Source organism: Hyla sarda, unplaced genomic scaffold (assembly GCF_029499605.1).
Source record: "Hyla sarda isolate aHylSar1 unplaced genomic scaffold, aHylSar1.hap1 scaffold_144, whole genome shotgun sequence".
NCBI lineage: Eukaryota > Metazoa > Chordata > Amphibia > Anura > Hylidae > Hyla > Hyla sarda.
The window spans coordinates 363,171-379,392 of record NW_026608070.1 but is presented as its reverse complement, the minus strand read 5'-3'; the positions used below and the strand labels follow the sequence as shown (position 1 = coordinate 379,392).

Here is a 16,222-nt window from a genome sequence, read left to right as displayed (position 1 = left end):
GGGTTGTTGTTGTTTACACTCTGCAAGGCCTGTGGAAGTGAGTGACATCATAGCACTGTAGTTCTGAGGGTTCTAGATGGATGCAACAATCTCCTGTTGCTTCTATGAAGGCCATAATAGACGACATCACCAAACAGCTCCATAGTCACATACACAGCAAAGGAGAGATGTTGTTTACACCTAGTGATGTCAGTGGTATTGAGTGACATCACAGCACAGTGCTAAGGCTCCTGGGCCTGGACACAGCAGCGGCTGCAATATCTCAACGGAGAATACGTTTATATATATGTGTGTGTGTGCGCGTATATATATATATATATATATATATATATATATATATTTCTCCGCCGAAATCACTTTTAAACCCATTTCCACCTTTTTTTCCCTTCTCTTCCTCTTACTTTTTTTTCACGTTTTTTTACGTTTTTCTCCTTTTCGCCTCTTTTCTGGGCGTATTATTCTTCTTTTTCTTCTTTTTTTTCGTCTAATGCATACCCCATCAGTGCAGCAATGCTTATTCAATACCGCCAGCAGATGGAGACACTGGGGGATAATTTTCTAAGGATTTATACAGATTTTTCCTGTCTGAATTTGTCGCACAGAAAGTTGCAGGCCAAATATGTGTGACATTTCTGCGACTTTAGCTTCTAGAGCATTTTTACAACATTATACATAGGTGCTGAATACATAAAAAGCGACTGTTCAGCGACAGACAAGTCGCATCGGCTGAAAGTAGGCCAGAATGTCAGTCCATGTTGGAGCAGGTTTAGATACAGTCTAAAGTATAGATCTCAAAGTCTGTGCACAGAATTTAGCAAGGGCCTCGCACCTTCTGATGCATCAGGTAGGTGCACAATAGCATAGCCTAACCCTCTGTACTTTGGTCTATATTGATGCGGGACATAGACAGCCAGCTGATGACCAATCCATTAGTGCAATGGATGGCTGGAAGCATTTGTCTTTGCCTTTGCAATACCACAGAAGCAATGCATGGTCAATGTACAGCAATGACACACCTGTGTGAACAGCCAGGAGACCCCCCCCCCCCCCCCCCATGTTATGTTACATAGTTACATAGTTAGTACGGTCGAAAAAAGACATATGTCCATCAAGTTCAACCAGGGAATTAAGGGGTAGGGGTGTGGCGCGATATTGGGGAAGGGATGAGATTTTATATTTCTTCATAAGCATTAATCTTATTTTGTCAATTAGGAACATTCAGCACCCACCCGCTATCAAGGCAGCTGCCTATCATGTCATGCCCTACCTGCACAGGTGTGCTGGCTACTCAAATGATCCAATTAAGGAGGCCATTTAGTCAGCAGCAGCAGAAGTCCTGTGCCTGGACGCTCCAACAGTGGCCAGACACAAGCAGAAGCAGAAGCAGCAGAAGCACCACCTTTTGTTTTTTGGCTGCAGCAGCAGCAGCAAGGCCCACAGGGCTGGCTAGCTGGCTAGCCAGCAAGCAGGTAGCAATGAAAGTAGGAATCTTTCTTTTTAACCCTGTAAGGGGGTGGTGCACTGTACCCGAAGATACTGCCATATCGGGTCAATGCATAGGGCGACGGAAGCAAGCTTCGAAATCGGCCCCCGTTCTCAAAAATCCATTTAATATATGGTCCCCAGATAGGGGACGTATCAGATATTAAACTGATAAGAACAGATACTACACTTGATCTTAGCCAAAAGGCCGAGAAGCGATAACCGTGAAAGGGGCGGGCCCAACAAGGTGCCCTTCATGGGCACTATCACTGCTTGCTGTCAGGGAGGCTGCCAGACAATTTTCCATGCACACTCTGGGCTGGGGGGCAGTCAACCACCAGTACACACAGCAGAACCTAAACCCATACCATTATTGCTAAGCAGCAAGACAGGGGCCCATTGCACTCCCACGGGGCCTTTTTAAATGCAATCCATAACCCGGATTTGCCAGGAACCCTTCTTACTCCTCCTACTTGCATGTGACACTGGGCTTAGGATCTGCATAGGAAACACACACACAAGCACACACCTACCTTTGTTGCCTGCAGATGCCTCCTTGGCTGTCCCCAAACGGTATCAAACCAACACCCACGGGAAGCTGTAAGCATAGAGGACATGCCTGCACCCCATTGGACTTACCTGTGTGGGTTAAACCCGGGTTATTTGACAACCTATGGCGGTGATGGTTCTGCTCAGGCAGAGCAGTGCTGATGCTCCTCATAAAGCTGTCGCTGCTGTGAAGGTTCTAGGTGACATCACAAATCCCTATGGTTACATACACAACAAAGCTGGGTTGTTGTTGTTTACACTCTGCAAGGCCTGTGGAAGTGAGTGACATCATAGCACTGTAGTTCTGAGGGTTCTAGATGGATGCAACAATCTCCTGTTGCTTCTATGAAGGCCATAATAGACGACATCACCAAACAGCTCCATAGTCACATACACAGCAAAGGAGAGATGTTGTTTACACCTAGTGATGTCAGTGGTATTGAGTGACATCACAGCACAGTGCTAAGGCTCCTGGGCCTGGACACAGCAGCGGCTGCAATATCTCAACGGAGAATACGTTTATATATATGTGTGTGTGTGCGCGTATATATATATATATATATATATATATATATATATATATATATATATATATATTTCTCCGCCGAAATCACTTTTAAACCCATTTCCACCTTTTTTTCCCTTCTCTTCCTCTTACTTTTTTTTCACGTTTTTTTACGTTTTTCTACTTTTCGCCTCTTTTCTGGGCGTATTATTCTTCTTTTTCTTCTTTTTTTTCGTCTAATGCATACCCCATCAGTGCAGCAATGCTTATTCAATACCGCCAGCAGATGGAGACACTGGGGGATAATTTTCTAAGGATTTATACTGATTTTTCCTGTCTGAATTTGTCGCACAGAAAGTTGCAGGCCAAATATGTGTGACATTTCTGCGACTTTAACTTCTAGAGCATTTTTACAACATTATACATAGGTGCTGAATACATAAAAAGCGACTGTTCAGCGACAGACAAGTCGCATCGGCTGAAAGTAGGCCAGAATGTCAGTCCATGTTGGAGCAGGTTTAGATACAGTCTAAAGTATAGATCTCAAAGTCTGTGCACAGAATTTAGCAAGGGCCTCGCACCTTCTGATGCATCAGGTAGGTGCACAATAGCATAGCCTAACCCTCTGTACTTTGGTCTATATTGATGCGGGACATAGACAGCCAGCTGATGACCAATCCATTAGTGCAATGGATGGCTGGAAGCATTTGTCTTTGCCTTTGCAATACCACAGAAGCAATGCATGGTCAATGTACAGCAATGACACACCTGTGTGAACAGCCAGGAGACCCCCCCCCCCCCCATGTTATGTTACATAGTTACATAGTTAGTACGGTCGAAAAAAGACATATGTCCATCAAGTTCAACCAGGGAATTAAGGGGTAGGGGTGTGGCGCGATATTGGGGAAGGGATGAGATTTTATATTTCTTCATAAGCATTAATCTTATTTTGTCAATTAGGAACATTCAGCACCCACCCGCTATCAAGGCAGCTGCCTATTATGTCATGCCCTACCTGCACAGGTGTGCTGGCTACTCAAATGATCCAATTAAGGAGGCCATTTAGTCAGCAGCAGCAGAAGTCCTGTGCCTGGACGCTCCAACAGCGGCCAGACACAAGCAGAAGCAGAAGCAGCAGAAGCAGCAGCAGCACCACCTTTTGTTTTTTGGCTGCAGCAGCAGCAAGGCCCACAGGGCTGGCTAGCTGGCTAGCCAGCAAGCAGGTAGCAATGAAAGTAGGAATCTTTCTTTTTAACCCTGTAAGGGGGTGGTGCACTGTACCCGAAGATACTGCCATATCGGGTCAATGCATAGGGCGACGGAAGCAAGCTTCGAAATCGGCCCCCGTTCTCAAAAATCCATTTAATATATGGTCCCCAGATAGGGGACGTATCAGATATTAAACTGATAAGAACAGATACTACACTTGATCTTAGCCAAAAGGCCGAGAAGCGATAACCGTGAAAGGGGCGGGCCCAACAAGGTGCCCTTCATGGGCACTATCACTGCTTGCTGTCAGGGAGGCTGCCAAACAATTTTCCATGCACACTCTGGGCTGGGGGGCAGTCAACCACCAGTACACACAGCAGAACCTAAACCCATACCATTATTGCTAAGCAGCAAGACAGGGGCCCATTGCACTCCCACGGGGCCTTTTTAAATGCAATCCATAACCCGGATTTGCCAGGAACCCTTCTTACTCCTCCTACTTGCATGTGACACTGGGCTTAGGATCTGCATAGGAAACACACACACAAGCACACACCTACCTTTGTTGCCTGCAGATGCCTCCTTGGCTGTCCCCAAACGGTATCAAACCAACACCCACGGGAAGCTGTAAGCATAGAGGACATGCCTGCACCCCATTGGACTTACCTGTGTGGGTTAAACCCGGGTTATTTGACAACCTATGGCGGTGATGGTTCTGCTCAGGCAGAGCAGTGCTGATGCTCCTCATAAAGCTGTCGCTGCTGTGAAGGTTCTAGGTGACATCACAAATCCCTATGGTTACATACACAACAAAGCTGGGTTGTTGTTGTTTACACTCTGCAAGGCCTGTGGAAGTGAGTGACATCATAGCACTGTAGTTCTGAGGGTTCTAGATGGATGCAACAATCTCCTGTTGCTTCTATGAAGGCCATAATAGACGACATCACCAAACAGCTCCATAGTCACATACACAGCAAAGGAGAGATGTTGTTTACACCTAGTGATGTCAGTGGTATTGAGTGACATCACAGCACAGTGCTAAGGCTCCTGGGCCTGGACACAGCAGCGGCTGCAATATCTCAACGGAGAATACGTTTATATATATGTGTGTGTGTGCGCGTATATATATATATATATATATATATATATATTTCTCCGCCGAAATCACTTTTAAACCCATTTCCACCTTTTTTTCCCTTCTCTTCCTCTTACTTTTTTTTCACGTTTTTTTACGTTTTTCTCCTTTTCGCCTCTTTTCTGGGCGTATTATTCTTCTTTTTCTTCTTTTTTTTCGTCTAATGCATACCCCATCAGTGCAGCAATGCTTATTCAATACCGCCAGCAGATGGAGACACTGGGGGATAATTTTCTAAGGATTTATACTGATTTTTCCTGTCTGAATTTGTCGCACAGAAAGTTGCAGGCCAAATATATGTGACATTTCTGCGACTTTAGCTTCTAGAGCATTTTTACAACATTATACATAGGTGCTGAATACATAAAAAGCAACTGTTCAGCGACAGACAAGTCACATCGGCTGAAAGTAGGCCAGAATGTCAGTCCATGTTGGAGCAGGTTTAGATACAGTCTAAAGTATAGATCTCAAAGTCTGTGCACAGAATTTAGCAAGGGCCTCGCACCTTCTGATGCATCAGGTAGGTGCACAATAGCATAGCCTAACCCTCTGTACTTTGGTCTATATTGATGCGGGACATAGACAGCCAGCTGATGACCAATCCATTAGTGCAATGGATGGCTGGAAGCATTTGTCTTTGCCTTTGCAATACCACAGAAGCAATGCATGGTCAATGTACAGCAATGACACACCTGTGTGAACAGCCAGGAGACCCCCCCCCCCCCCATGTTATGTTACATAGTTACATAGTTAGTACGGTCGAAAAAAGACATATGTCCATCAAGTTCAACCAGGGAATTAAGGGGTAGGGGTGTGGCGCGATATTGGGGAAGGGATGAGATTTTATATTTCTTCATAAGCATTAATCTTATTTTGTCAATTAGGAACATTCAGCACCCACCCGCTATCAAGGCAGCTGCCTATCATGTCATGCCCTACCTGCACAGGTGTGCTGGCTACTCAAATGATCCAATTAAGGAGGCCATTTAGTCAGCAGCAGCAGAAGTCCTGTGCCTGGACGCTCCAACAGCGGCCAGACACAAGCAGAAGCAGAAGCAGCAGAAGCAGCAGCAGCACCACCTTTTGTTTTTTGGCTGCAGCAGCAGCAAGGCCCACAGGGCTGGCTAGCTGGCTAGCCAGCAAGCAGGTAGCAATGAAAGTAGGAATCTTTCTTTTTAACCCTGTAAGGGGGTGGTGCACTGTACCCGAAGATACTGCCATATCGGGTCAATGCATAGGGCGACGGAAGCAAGCTTCGAAATCGGCCCCCGTTCTCAAAAATCCATTTAATATATGGTCCCCAGATAGGGGACGTATCAGATATTAAACTGATAAGAACAGATACTACACTTGATCTTAGCCAAAAGGCCGAGAAGCGATAACCGTGAAAGGGGCGGGCCCAACAAGGTGCCCTTCATGGGCACTATCACTGCTTGCTGTCAGGGAGGCTGCCAGACAATTTTCCATGCACACTCTGGGCTGGGGGGCAGTCAACCACCAGTACACACAGCAGAACCTAAACCCATACCATTATTGCTAAGCAGCAAGACAGGGGCCCATTGCACTCCCATGGGGCCTTTTTAAATGCAATCCATAACCCGGATTTGCCAGGAACCCTTCTTACTCCTCCTACTTGCATGTGACACTGGGCTTAGGATCTGCATAGGAAACACACACAAGCACACACCTACCTTTGTTGCCTGAAGATGCCTCCTTGGCTGTCCCCAAACGGTATCAAACCAACACCCACGGGAAGCTGTAAGCATAGAGGACATGCCTGCACCCCATTGGACTTACCTGTGTGGGTTAAACCCGGGTTATTTGACAACCTATGGCGGTGATGGTTCTGCTCAGGCAGAGCAGTGCTGATGCTCCTCATAAAGCTGTCGCTGCTGTGAAGGTTCTAGGTGACATCACAAATCCCTATGGTTACATACACAACAAAGCTGGGTTGTTGTTGTTTACACTCTGCAAGGCCTGTGGAAGTGAGTGACATCATAGCACTGTAGTTCTGAGGGTTCTAGATGGATGCAACAATCTCCTGTTGCTTCTATGAAGGCCATAATAGACGACATCACCAAACAGCTCCATAGTCACATACACAGCAAAGGAGAGATGTTGTTTACACCTAGTGATGTCAGTGGTATTGAGTGACATCACAGCACAGTGCTAAGGCTCCTGGGCCTGGACACAGCAGCGGCTGCAATATCTCAACGGAGAATACGTTTATATATATGTGTGTGTGTGCGCGTATATATATATATATATATATATATATATATATATATATATATATATATTTCTCCGCCGAAATCACTTTTAAACCCATTTCCACCTTTTTTTCCCTTCTCTTCCTCTTACTTTTTTTTCACGTTTTTTTACGTTTTTCTCCTTTTCGCCTCTTTTCTGGGCGTATTATTCTTCTTTTTCTTCTTTTTTTTCGTCTAATGCATACCCCATCAGTGCAGCAATGCTTATTCAATACCGCCAGCAGATGGAGACACTGGGGGATAATTTTCTAAGGATTTATACTGATTTTTCCTGTCTGAATTTGTCGCACAGAAAGTTGCAGGCCAAATATGTGTGACATTTCTGCGACTTTAGCTTCTAGAGCATTTTTACAACATTATACATAGGTGCTGAATACATAAAAAGCGACTGTTCAGCGACAGACAAGTCGCATCGGCTGAAAGTAGGCCAGAATGTCAGTCCATGTTGGAGCAGGTTTAGATACAGTCTAAAGTATAGATCTCAAAGTCTGTGCACAGAATTTAGCAAGGGCCTCGCACCTTCTGATGCATCAGGTAGGAGCACAATAGCATAGCCTAACCCTCTGTACTTTGGTCTATATTGATGCGGGACATAGACAACCAGCTGATGACCAATCCATTAGTGCAATGGATGGCTGGAAGCATTTGTCTTTGCCTTTGCAATACCACAGAAGCAATGCATGGTCAATGTACAGCAATGACACACCTGTGTGAACAGCCAGGAGACCCCCCCCCCCCCATGTTATGTTACATAGTTACATAGTTAGTACGGTCGAAAAAAGACATATGTCCATCAAGTTCAACCAGGGAATTAAGGGGTAGGGGTGTGGCGCGATATTGGGGAAGGGATGAGATTTTATATTTCTTCATAAGCATTAATCTTATTTTGTCAATTAGGAACATTCAGCACCCACCCGCTATCAAGGCAGCTGCCTATCATGTCATGCCCTACCTGCACAGGTGTGCTGGCTACTCAAATGATCCAATTAAGGAGGCCATTTAGTCAGCAGCAGCAGAAGTCCTGTGCCTGGACGCTCCAACAGCGGCCAGACACAAGCAGAAGCAGAAGCAGCAGAAGCAGCAGCAGCACCACCTTTTGTTTTTTGGCTGCAGCAGCAGCAAGGCCCACAGGGCTGGCTAGCTGGCTAGCCAGCAAGCAGGTAGCAATGAAAGTAGGAATCTTTCTTTTTAACCCTGTAAGGGGGTGGTGCACTGTACCCGAAGATACTGCCATATCGGGTCAATGCATAGGGCGACGGAAGCAAGCTTCGAAATCGGCCCCCGTTCTCAAAAATCCATTTAATATATGGTCCCCAGATAGGGGACGTATCAGATATTAAACTGATAAGAACAGATACTACACTTGATCTTAGCCAAAAGGCCGAGAAGCGATAACCGTGAAAGGGGCGGGCCCAACAAGGTGCCCTTCATGGGCACTATCACTGCTTGCTGTCAGGGAGGCTGCCAGACAATTTTCCATGCACACTCTGGGCTGGGGGGCAGTCAACCACCAGTACACACAGCAGAACCTAAACCCATACCATTATTGCTAAGCAGCAAGACAGGGGCCCATTGCACTCCCACGGGGCCTTTTTAAATGCAATCCATAACCCGGATTTGCCAGGAACCCTTCTTACTCCTCCTACTTGCATGTGACACTGGGCTTAGGATCTGCATAGGAAACACACACACAAGCACACACCTACCTTTGTTGCCTGCAGATGCCTCCTTGGCTGTCCCCAAACGGTATCAAACCAACACCCACGGGAAGCTGTAAGCATAGAGGACATGCCTGCACCCCATTGGACTTACCTGTGTGGGTTAAACCCGGGTTATTTGACAACCTATGGCGGTGATGGTTCTGCTCAGGCAGAGCAGTGCTGATGCTCCTCATAAAGCTGTCGCTGCTGTGAAGGTTCTAGGTGACATCACAAATCCCTATGGTTACATACACAACAAAGCTGGGTTGTTGTTGTTTACACTCTGCAAGGCCTGTGGAAGTGAGTGACATCATAGCACTGTAGTTCTGAGGGTTCTAGATGGATGCAACAATCTCCTGTTGCTTCTATGAAGGCCATAATAGACGACATCACCAAACAGCTCCATAGTCACATACACAGCAAAGGAGAGATGTTGTTTACACCTAGTGATGTCAGTGGTATTGAGTGACATCACAGCACAGTGCTAAGGCTCCTGGGCCTGGACACAGCAGCGGCTGCAATATCTCAACGGAGAATACGTTTATATATATGTGTGTGTGTGCGCGTATATATATATATATATATATATATATATATATATATATATATTTCTCCGCCGAAATCACTTTTAAACCCATTTCCACCTTTTTTTCCCTTCTCTTCCTCTTACTTTTTTTTCACGTTTTTTTACGTTTTTCTACTTTTCGCCTCTTTTCTGGGCGTATTATTCTTCTTTTTCTTCTTTTTTTTCGTCTAATGCATACCCCATCAGTGCAGCAATGCTTATTCAATACCGCCAGCAGATGGAGACACTGGGGGATAATTTTCTAAGGATTTATACTGATTTTTCCTGTCTGAATTTGTCGCACAGAAAGTTGCAGGCCAAATATGTGTGACATTTCTGCGACTTTAGCTTCTAGAGCATTTTTACAACATTATACATAGGTGCTGAATACATAAAAAGCGACTGTTCAGCGACAGACAAGTCGCATCGGCTGAAAGTAGGCCAGAATGTCAGTCCATGTTGGAGCAGGTTTAGATACAGTCTAAAGTATAGATCTCAAAGTCTGTGCACAGAATTTAGCAAGGGCCTCGCACCTTCTGATGCATCAGGTAGGTGCACAATAGCATAGCCTAACCCTCTGTACTTTGGTCTATATTGATGCGGGACATAGACAACCAGCTGATGACCAATCCATTAGTGCAATGGATGGCTGGAAGCATTTGTCTTTGCCCTTGCAATACCACAGAAGCAATGCATGGTCAATGTACAGCAATGACACACCTGTGTGAACAGCCAGGAGACCCCCCCCCCCCCATGTTATGTTACATAGTTACATAGTTAGTACGGTCGAAAAAAGACATATGTCCATCAAGTTCAACCAGGGAATTAAGGGGTAGGGGTGTGGCGCGATATTGGGGAAGGGATGAGATTTTATATTTCTTCATAAGCATTAATCTTATTTTGTCAATTAGGAACATTCAGCACCCACCCGCTATCAAGGCAGCTGCCTATCATGTCATGCCCTACCTGCACAGGTGTGCTGGCTACTCAAATGATCCAATTAAGGAGGCCATTTAGTCAGCAGCAGCAGAAGTCCTGTGCCTGGACGCTCCAACAGCGGCCAGACACAAGCAGAAGCAGAAGCAGCAGAAGCAGCAGCATCACCACCTTTTGTTTTTTGGCTGCAGCAGCAGCAAGGCCCACAGGGCTGGCTAGCTGGCTAGCCAGCAAGCAGGTAGCAATGAAAGTAGGAATCTTTCTTTTTAACCCTGTAAGGGGGTGGTGCACTGTACCCGAAGATACTGCCATATCGGGTCAATGCATAGGGCGACGGAAGCAAGCTTCGAAATCGGCCCCCGTTCTCAAAAATCCATTTAATATATGGTCCCCAGATAGGGGACGTATCAGATATTAAACTGATAAGAACAGATTTTTTTTTTTAGTTAACCCTCAGAACTCCATCAGAGCTCTAAGATCTTATTTGAGCTTGATTTTTTGTTCATCATCAGGAAAACCCGTTTTTCTTTATTTCTTTATCTCTTTTTTTTTTTTTTTTTTAAACAATAAAAGAAACCATATTTAAAACATAAAAAAATTATCAAACCAAAACTAACCATACTATAATTCTATAATTTCTTAAAGAAAAATTACCCAAATGTCATTCCTCTTCTCCATGCAAAGACCATCAAGAAGTCTAAGAAACCACAAGTTATAGATCCACTCAGCATCTCACTTTTGGCTGGAATCGCCAGCCACGCTGGAACCTTGTATGTTTCCACAAATCTATCTATATCTGCGTGAAAGGAACAATAGACTTTATCCCTTGCTTCATTGACTTTGATTCCCAATCTTTCTTTCAGATTTCCCAAATCCTCGTCAAAGGCTTTTTTCTCTTTTTTTTGACACACTCTTGAAGACAACATCAAGAGAGCCTCCATACTCTACCGGTACATATTCTTCTTCATTTTCTTTCCTTTTCTTCTCCTCCATCACTTTCCTGGTTGGAGTTTCCTCCTCTTCAGGTTCTTCCCTCACATCAGTTTCCTCCTCCCTACTTCGTTTCATAACCTCCTTTTTCTTCTTCTTCTTCTTAGGACACATTACTGCCAGGTGTCCCTCATCACCACATAGATGACACTTTTTCTTCACCTTACATGCTTCTGGCTCATGGCCTTCTTCTTGGCATTTATAGCACCAAACAATATCACAAAAATCTTTCCTATGGCCATACCTTTTACACTTTCGACAAAAGTCGTCCATGCCTGAAAAGAACAGGTCACCATTTACTGGGCCAATCTTAAAACGCCCTGGGGGATAAATTAGCTTTCCATCAGGTGTTTTCTGAAACTTCACTTGAAATTTCCACTTTGTCGTCCAAAGTCCATATTGATTATAGATCTTGCCTTTTGGCTTCACCTCCTCACAGAATCTAGAAAGGAACAGAACAATCTCTTCTTCTGTGATATACGGACTGTACATCCTCACAGTTATAAGTCTTTCCCGAGTCGGGAAATGGGGAGTAATCTCTACCCCTCCCAACTTAGGGTGCGACTTCCACAGCAATGCTTTATTGCAGAACACACCATAGTCCTCCTCCGAAACCAGAACCACATCATAGACTCCACTTCTTGGAAATTCCAGCATCGATAATATCTGGTCCTTCCTCAGCTCAAAAAGCTGGAACAAAATCTCCTCCACCACGAAGAATAAACCTCTCTCCTTCTTTCCAGCATCCAAAAGAGTAATTCGGACTCCATTTCGTAGTCTGGCGTAGCTAGGTACACCTCCAGCAGGCTCTTCTTTCTTGCCAGCCTCCTCCATCGCAGAAAAAACACCTCCCCTACTGCAGGCAGGTAGGTAGTGATCGCTCCTCGTTGCCCGGGGACTAAGCCGCAACCCTGATGTCAGCAAGGGGGTTTAGTCCCACCATATAGATGGGAAGATCCCGCAGGGAAAAGGAGCGGGTACCCCGGGCACCTTCCAGCCAGATCAAGCAAACAGATACTACACTTGATCTTAGCCAAAAGGCCGAGAAGCGATAACCGTGAAAGGGGCGGGCCCAACAAGGTGCCCTTCATGGGCACTATCACTGCTTGCTGTCAGGGAGGCTGCCAGACAATTTTCCATGCACACTCTGGGCTGGGGGGCAGTCAACCACCAGTACACACAGCAGAACCTAAACCCATACCATTATTGCTAAGCAGCAAGACAGGGGCCCATTGCACTCCCACGGGGCCTTTTTAAATGCAATCCATAACCCGGATTTGCCAGGAACCCTTCTTACTCCTCCTACTTGCATGTGACACTGGGCTTAGGATCTGCATAGGAAACACACACACAAGCACACACCTACCTTTGTTGCCTGCAGATGCCTCCTTGGCTGTCCCCAAACGGTATCAAACCAACACCCACGGGAAGCTGTAAGCATAGAGGACATGCCTGCACCCCATTGGACTTACCTGTGTGGGTTAAACCCGGGTTATTTGACAACCTATGGCGGTGATGGTTCTGCTCAGGCAGAGCAGTGCTGATGCTCCTCATAAAGCTGTCGCTGCTGTGAAGGTTCTAGGTGACATCACAAATCCCTATGGTTACATACACAACAAAGCTGGGTTGTTGTTGTTTACACTCTGCAAGGCCTGTGGAAGTGAGTGACATCATAGCACTGTAGTTCTGAGGGTTCTAGATGGATGCAACAATCTCCTGTTGCTTCTATGAAGGCCATAATAGACGACATCACCAAACAGCTCCATAGTCACATACACAGCAAAGGAGAGATGTTGTTTACACCTAGTGATGTCAGTGGTATTGAGTGACATCACAGCACAGTGCTAAGGCTCCTGGGCCTGGACACAGCAGCGGCTGCAATATCTCAACGGAGAATACGTTTATATATATGTGTGTGTGTGCGCGTATATATATATATATATATATATATATATATATATATATATATTTCTCCGCCGAAATCACTTTTAAACCCATTTCCACCTTTTTTTCCCTTCTCTTCCTCTTACTTTTTTTTCACGTTTTTTTACGTTTTTCTCCTTTTCGCCTCTTTTCTGGGCGTATTATTCTTCTTTTTCTTCTTTTTTTTCGTCTAATGCATACCCCATCAGTGCAGCAATGCTTATTCAATACCGCCAGCAGATGGAGACACTGGGGGATAATTTTCTAAGGATTTATACTGATTTTTCCTGTCTGAATTTGTCGCACAGAAAGTTGCAGGCCAAATATGTGTGACATTTCTGCGACTTTAGCTTCTAGAGCATTTTTACAACATTATACATAGGTGCTGAATACATAAAAAGCGACTGTTCAGCGACAGACAAGTCGCATCGGCTGAAAGTAGGCCAGAATGTCAGTCCATGTTGGAGCAGGTTTAGATACAGTCTAAAGTATAGATCTCAAAGTCTGTGCACAGAATTTAGCAAGGGCCTCGCACCTTCTGATGCATCAGGTAGGTGCACAATAGCATAGCCTAACCCTCTGTACTTTGGTCTATATTGATGCGGGACATAGACAGCCAGCTGATGACCAATCCATTAGTGCAATGGATGGCTGGAAGCATTTGTCTTTGCCTTTGCAATACCACAGAAGCAATGCATGGTCAATGTACAGCAATGACACACCTGTGTGAACAGCCAGGAGACCCCCCCCCCCCCCCCATGTTATGTTACATAGTTACATAGTTAGTACGGTCGAAAAAAGACATATGTCCATCAAGTTCAACCAGGGAATTAAGGGGTAGGGGTGTGGCGCGATATTGGGGAAGGGATGATATTTTATATTTCTTCATAAGCATTAATCTTATTTTGTCAATTAGGAACATTCAGCACCCACCCGCTATCAAGGCAGCTGCCTATCATGTCATTCCCTACCTGCACAGGTGTGCTGGCTACTCAAATGATCCAATTAAGGAGGCCATTTAGTCAGCAGCAGCAGAAGTCCTGTGCCTGGACGCTCCAACAGTGGCCAGACACAAGCAGAAGCAGAAGCAGCAGAAGCACCACCTTTTGTTTTTTGGCTGCAGCAGCAGCAAGGCCCACAGGGCTGGATAGCTGGCTAACCAGCAAGCAGGTAGCAATGAAAGTAGGAATCTTTCTTTTTAACCCTGTAAGGGGGTGGTGCACTGTACCCGAAGATACTGCCATATCGGGTCAATGCATAGGGCGACAGAAGCAAGCTTCGAAATCGGCCCCCGTTCTCAAAAATCCATTTAATATATGGTCCCCAGATAGGGGACGTATCAGATATTAAACTGATAAGAACAGATACTACACTTGATCTTAGCCAAAAGGCCGAGAAGCGATAACCGTGAAAGGGGCGGGCCCAACAAGGTGCCCTTCATGGGCACTATCACTGCTTGCTGTCAGGGAGGCTGCCAGACAATTTTCCATGCACACTCTGGGCTGGGGGGCAGTCAACCACCAGTACACACAGCAGAACCTAAACCCATACCATTATTGCTAAGCAGCAAGACAGGGGCCCATTGCACTCCCACGGGGCCTTTTTAAATGCAATCCATAACCCGGATTTGCCAGGAACCCTTCTTACTCCTCCTACTTGCATGTGACACTGGGCTTAGGATCTGCATAGGAAACACACACACAAGCACACACCTACCTTTGTTGCCTGCAGATGCCTCCTTGGCTGTCCCCAAACGGTATCAAACCAACACCCACGGGAAGCTGTAAGCATAGAGGACATGCCTGCACCCCATTGGACTTACCTGTGTGGGTTAAACCCGGGTTATTTGACAACCTATGGCGGTGATGGTTCTGCTCAGGCAGAGCAGTGCTGATGCTCCTCATAAAGCTGTCGCTGCTGTGAAGGTTCTAGGTGACATCACAAATCCCTATGGTTACATACACAACAAAGCTGGGTTGTTGTTGTTTACACTCTGCAAGGCCTGTGGAAGTGAGTGACATCATAGCACTGTAGTTCTGAGGGTTCTAGATGGATGCAACAATCTCCTGTTGCTTCTATGAAGGCCATAATAGACGACATCACCAAACAGCTCCATAGTCACATACACAGCAAAGGAGAGATGTTGTTTACACCTAGTGATGTCAGTGGTATTGAGTGACATCACAGCACAGTGCTAAGGCTCCTGGGCCTGGACACAGCAGCGGCTGCAATATCTCAACGGAGAATACGTTTATATATATGTGTGTGTGTGCGCGTATATATATATATATATATATATATATATATATATATATATATATATTTCTCCGCCGAAATCACTTTTAAACCCATTTCCACCTTTTTTTCCCTTCTCTTCCTCTTACTTTTTTTTCACGTTTTTTTTACGTTTTTCTCCTTTTCGCCTCTTTTCTGGGCGTATTATTCTTCTTTTTCTTCTTTTTTTTCGTCTAATGCATACCCCATCAGTGCAGCAATGCTTATTCAATACCGCCAGCAGATGGAGACACTGGGGGATAATTTTCTAAGGATTTATACTGATTTTTCCTGTCTGAATTTGTCGCACAGAAAGTTGCAGGCCAAATATATGTGACATTTCTGCGACTTTAGCTTCTAGAGCATTTTTACAACATTATACATAGGTGCTGAATACATAAAAAGCAACTGTTCAGCGACAGACAAGTCACATCGGCTGAAAGTAGGCCAGAATGTCAGTCCATGTTGGAGCAGGTTTAGATACAGTCTAAAGTATAGATCTCAAAGTCTGTGCACAGAATTTAGCAAGGGCCTCGCACCTTCTGATGCATCAGGTAGGTGCACAATAGCATAGCCTAACCCTCTGTACTTTGGTCTATATTGATGCGGGACATAGACAGCCAGCTGATGACCAATCCATTAGTGCAATGGATGGCTGGAAGCATTTGTCTTTGCCTTTGCAAT

The 16,222-nt window shown here is 45.2% G+C and overlaps 6 non-coding genes and 1 pseudogene across 6 annotated transcripts; all 7 read right to left on the bottom strand.

Annotated features, from left to right (window-relative positions):
* Positions 1-1,511: 1,511 nt before the first annotated feature.
* Positions 1,512-1,702, bottom strand: LOC130307724 (U2 spliceosomal RNA). The gene has a single exon (XR_008856884.1). It is a non-coding gene; the product is annotated as a U2 spliceosomal RNA (small nuclear RNA).
* A 2,099-nt stretch (positions 1,703-3,801) lies between these two features.
* On the bottom strand, positions 3,802-3,992 carry LOC130307723 (U2 spliceosomal RNA). The gene has a single exon (XR_008856883.1). It is a non-coding gene; the product is annotated as a U2 spliceosomal RNA (small nuclear RNA).
* Positions 3,993-6,069: 2,077 nt separating this feature from the next.
* On the bottom strand, positions 6,070-6,260 carry LOC130307722 (U2 spliceosomal RNA). The gene has a single exon (XR_008856882.1). It is a non-coding gene; the product is annotated as a U2 spliceosomal RNA (small nuclear RNA).
* A 2,092-nt stretch (positions 6,261-8,352) lies between these two features.
* Positions 8,353-8,543, bottom strand: LOC130307721 (U2 spliceosomal RNA). Its single transcript, XR_008856881.1, has one exon. It is a non-coding gene; the product is annotated as a U2 spliceosomal RNA (small nuclear RNA).
* A 2,088-nt stretch (positions 8,544-10,631) lies between these two features.
* On the bottom strand, positions 10,632-10,816 carry LOC130307809 (U2 spliceosomal RNA). The gene has a single exon (XR_008856965.1). It is a non-coding gene; the product is annotated as a U2 spliceosomal RNA (small nuclear RNA).
* Positions 10,817-12,264: 1,448 nt separating this feature from the next.
* Positions 12,265-12,394, bottom strand: LOC130307818 (U2 spliceosomal RNA; annotated as a pseudogene).
* Positions 12,395-14,476: 2,082 nt separating this feature from the next.
* LOC130307831 (U2 spliceosomal RNA) lies at positions 14,477-14,667 on the bottom strand. The gene has a single exon (XR_008856974.1). It is a non-coding gene; the product is annotated as a U2 spliceosomal RNA (small nuclear RNA).
* Between the last annotated feature and the right edge of the window lie 1,555 nt (positions 14,668-16,222).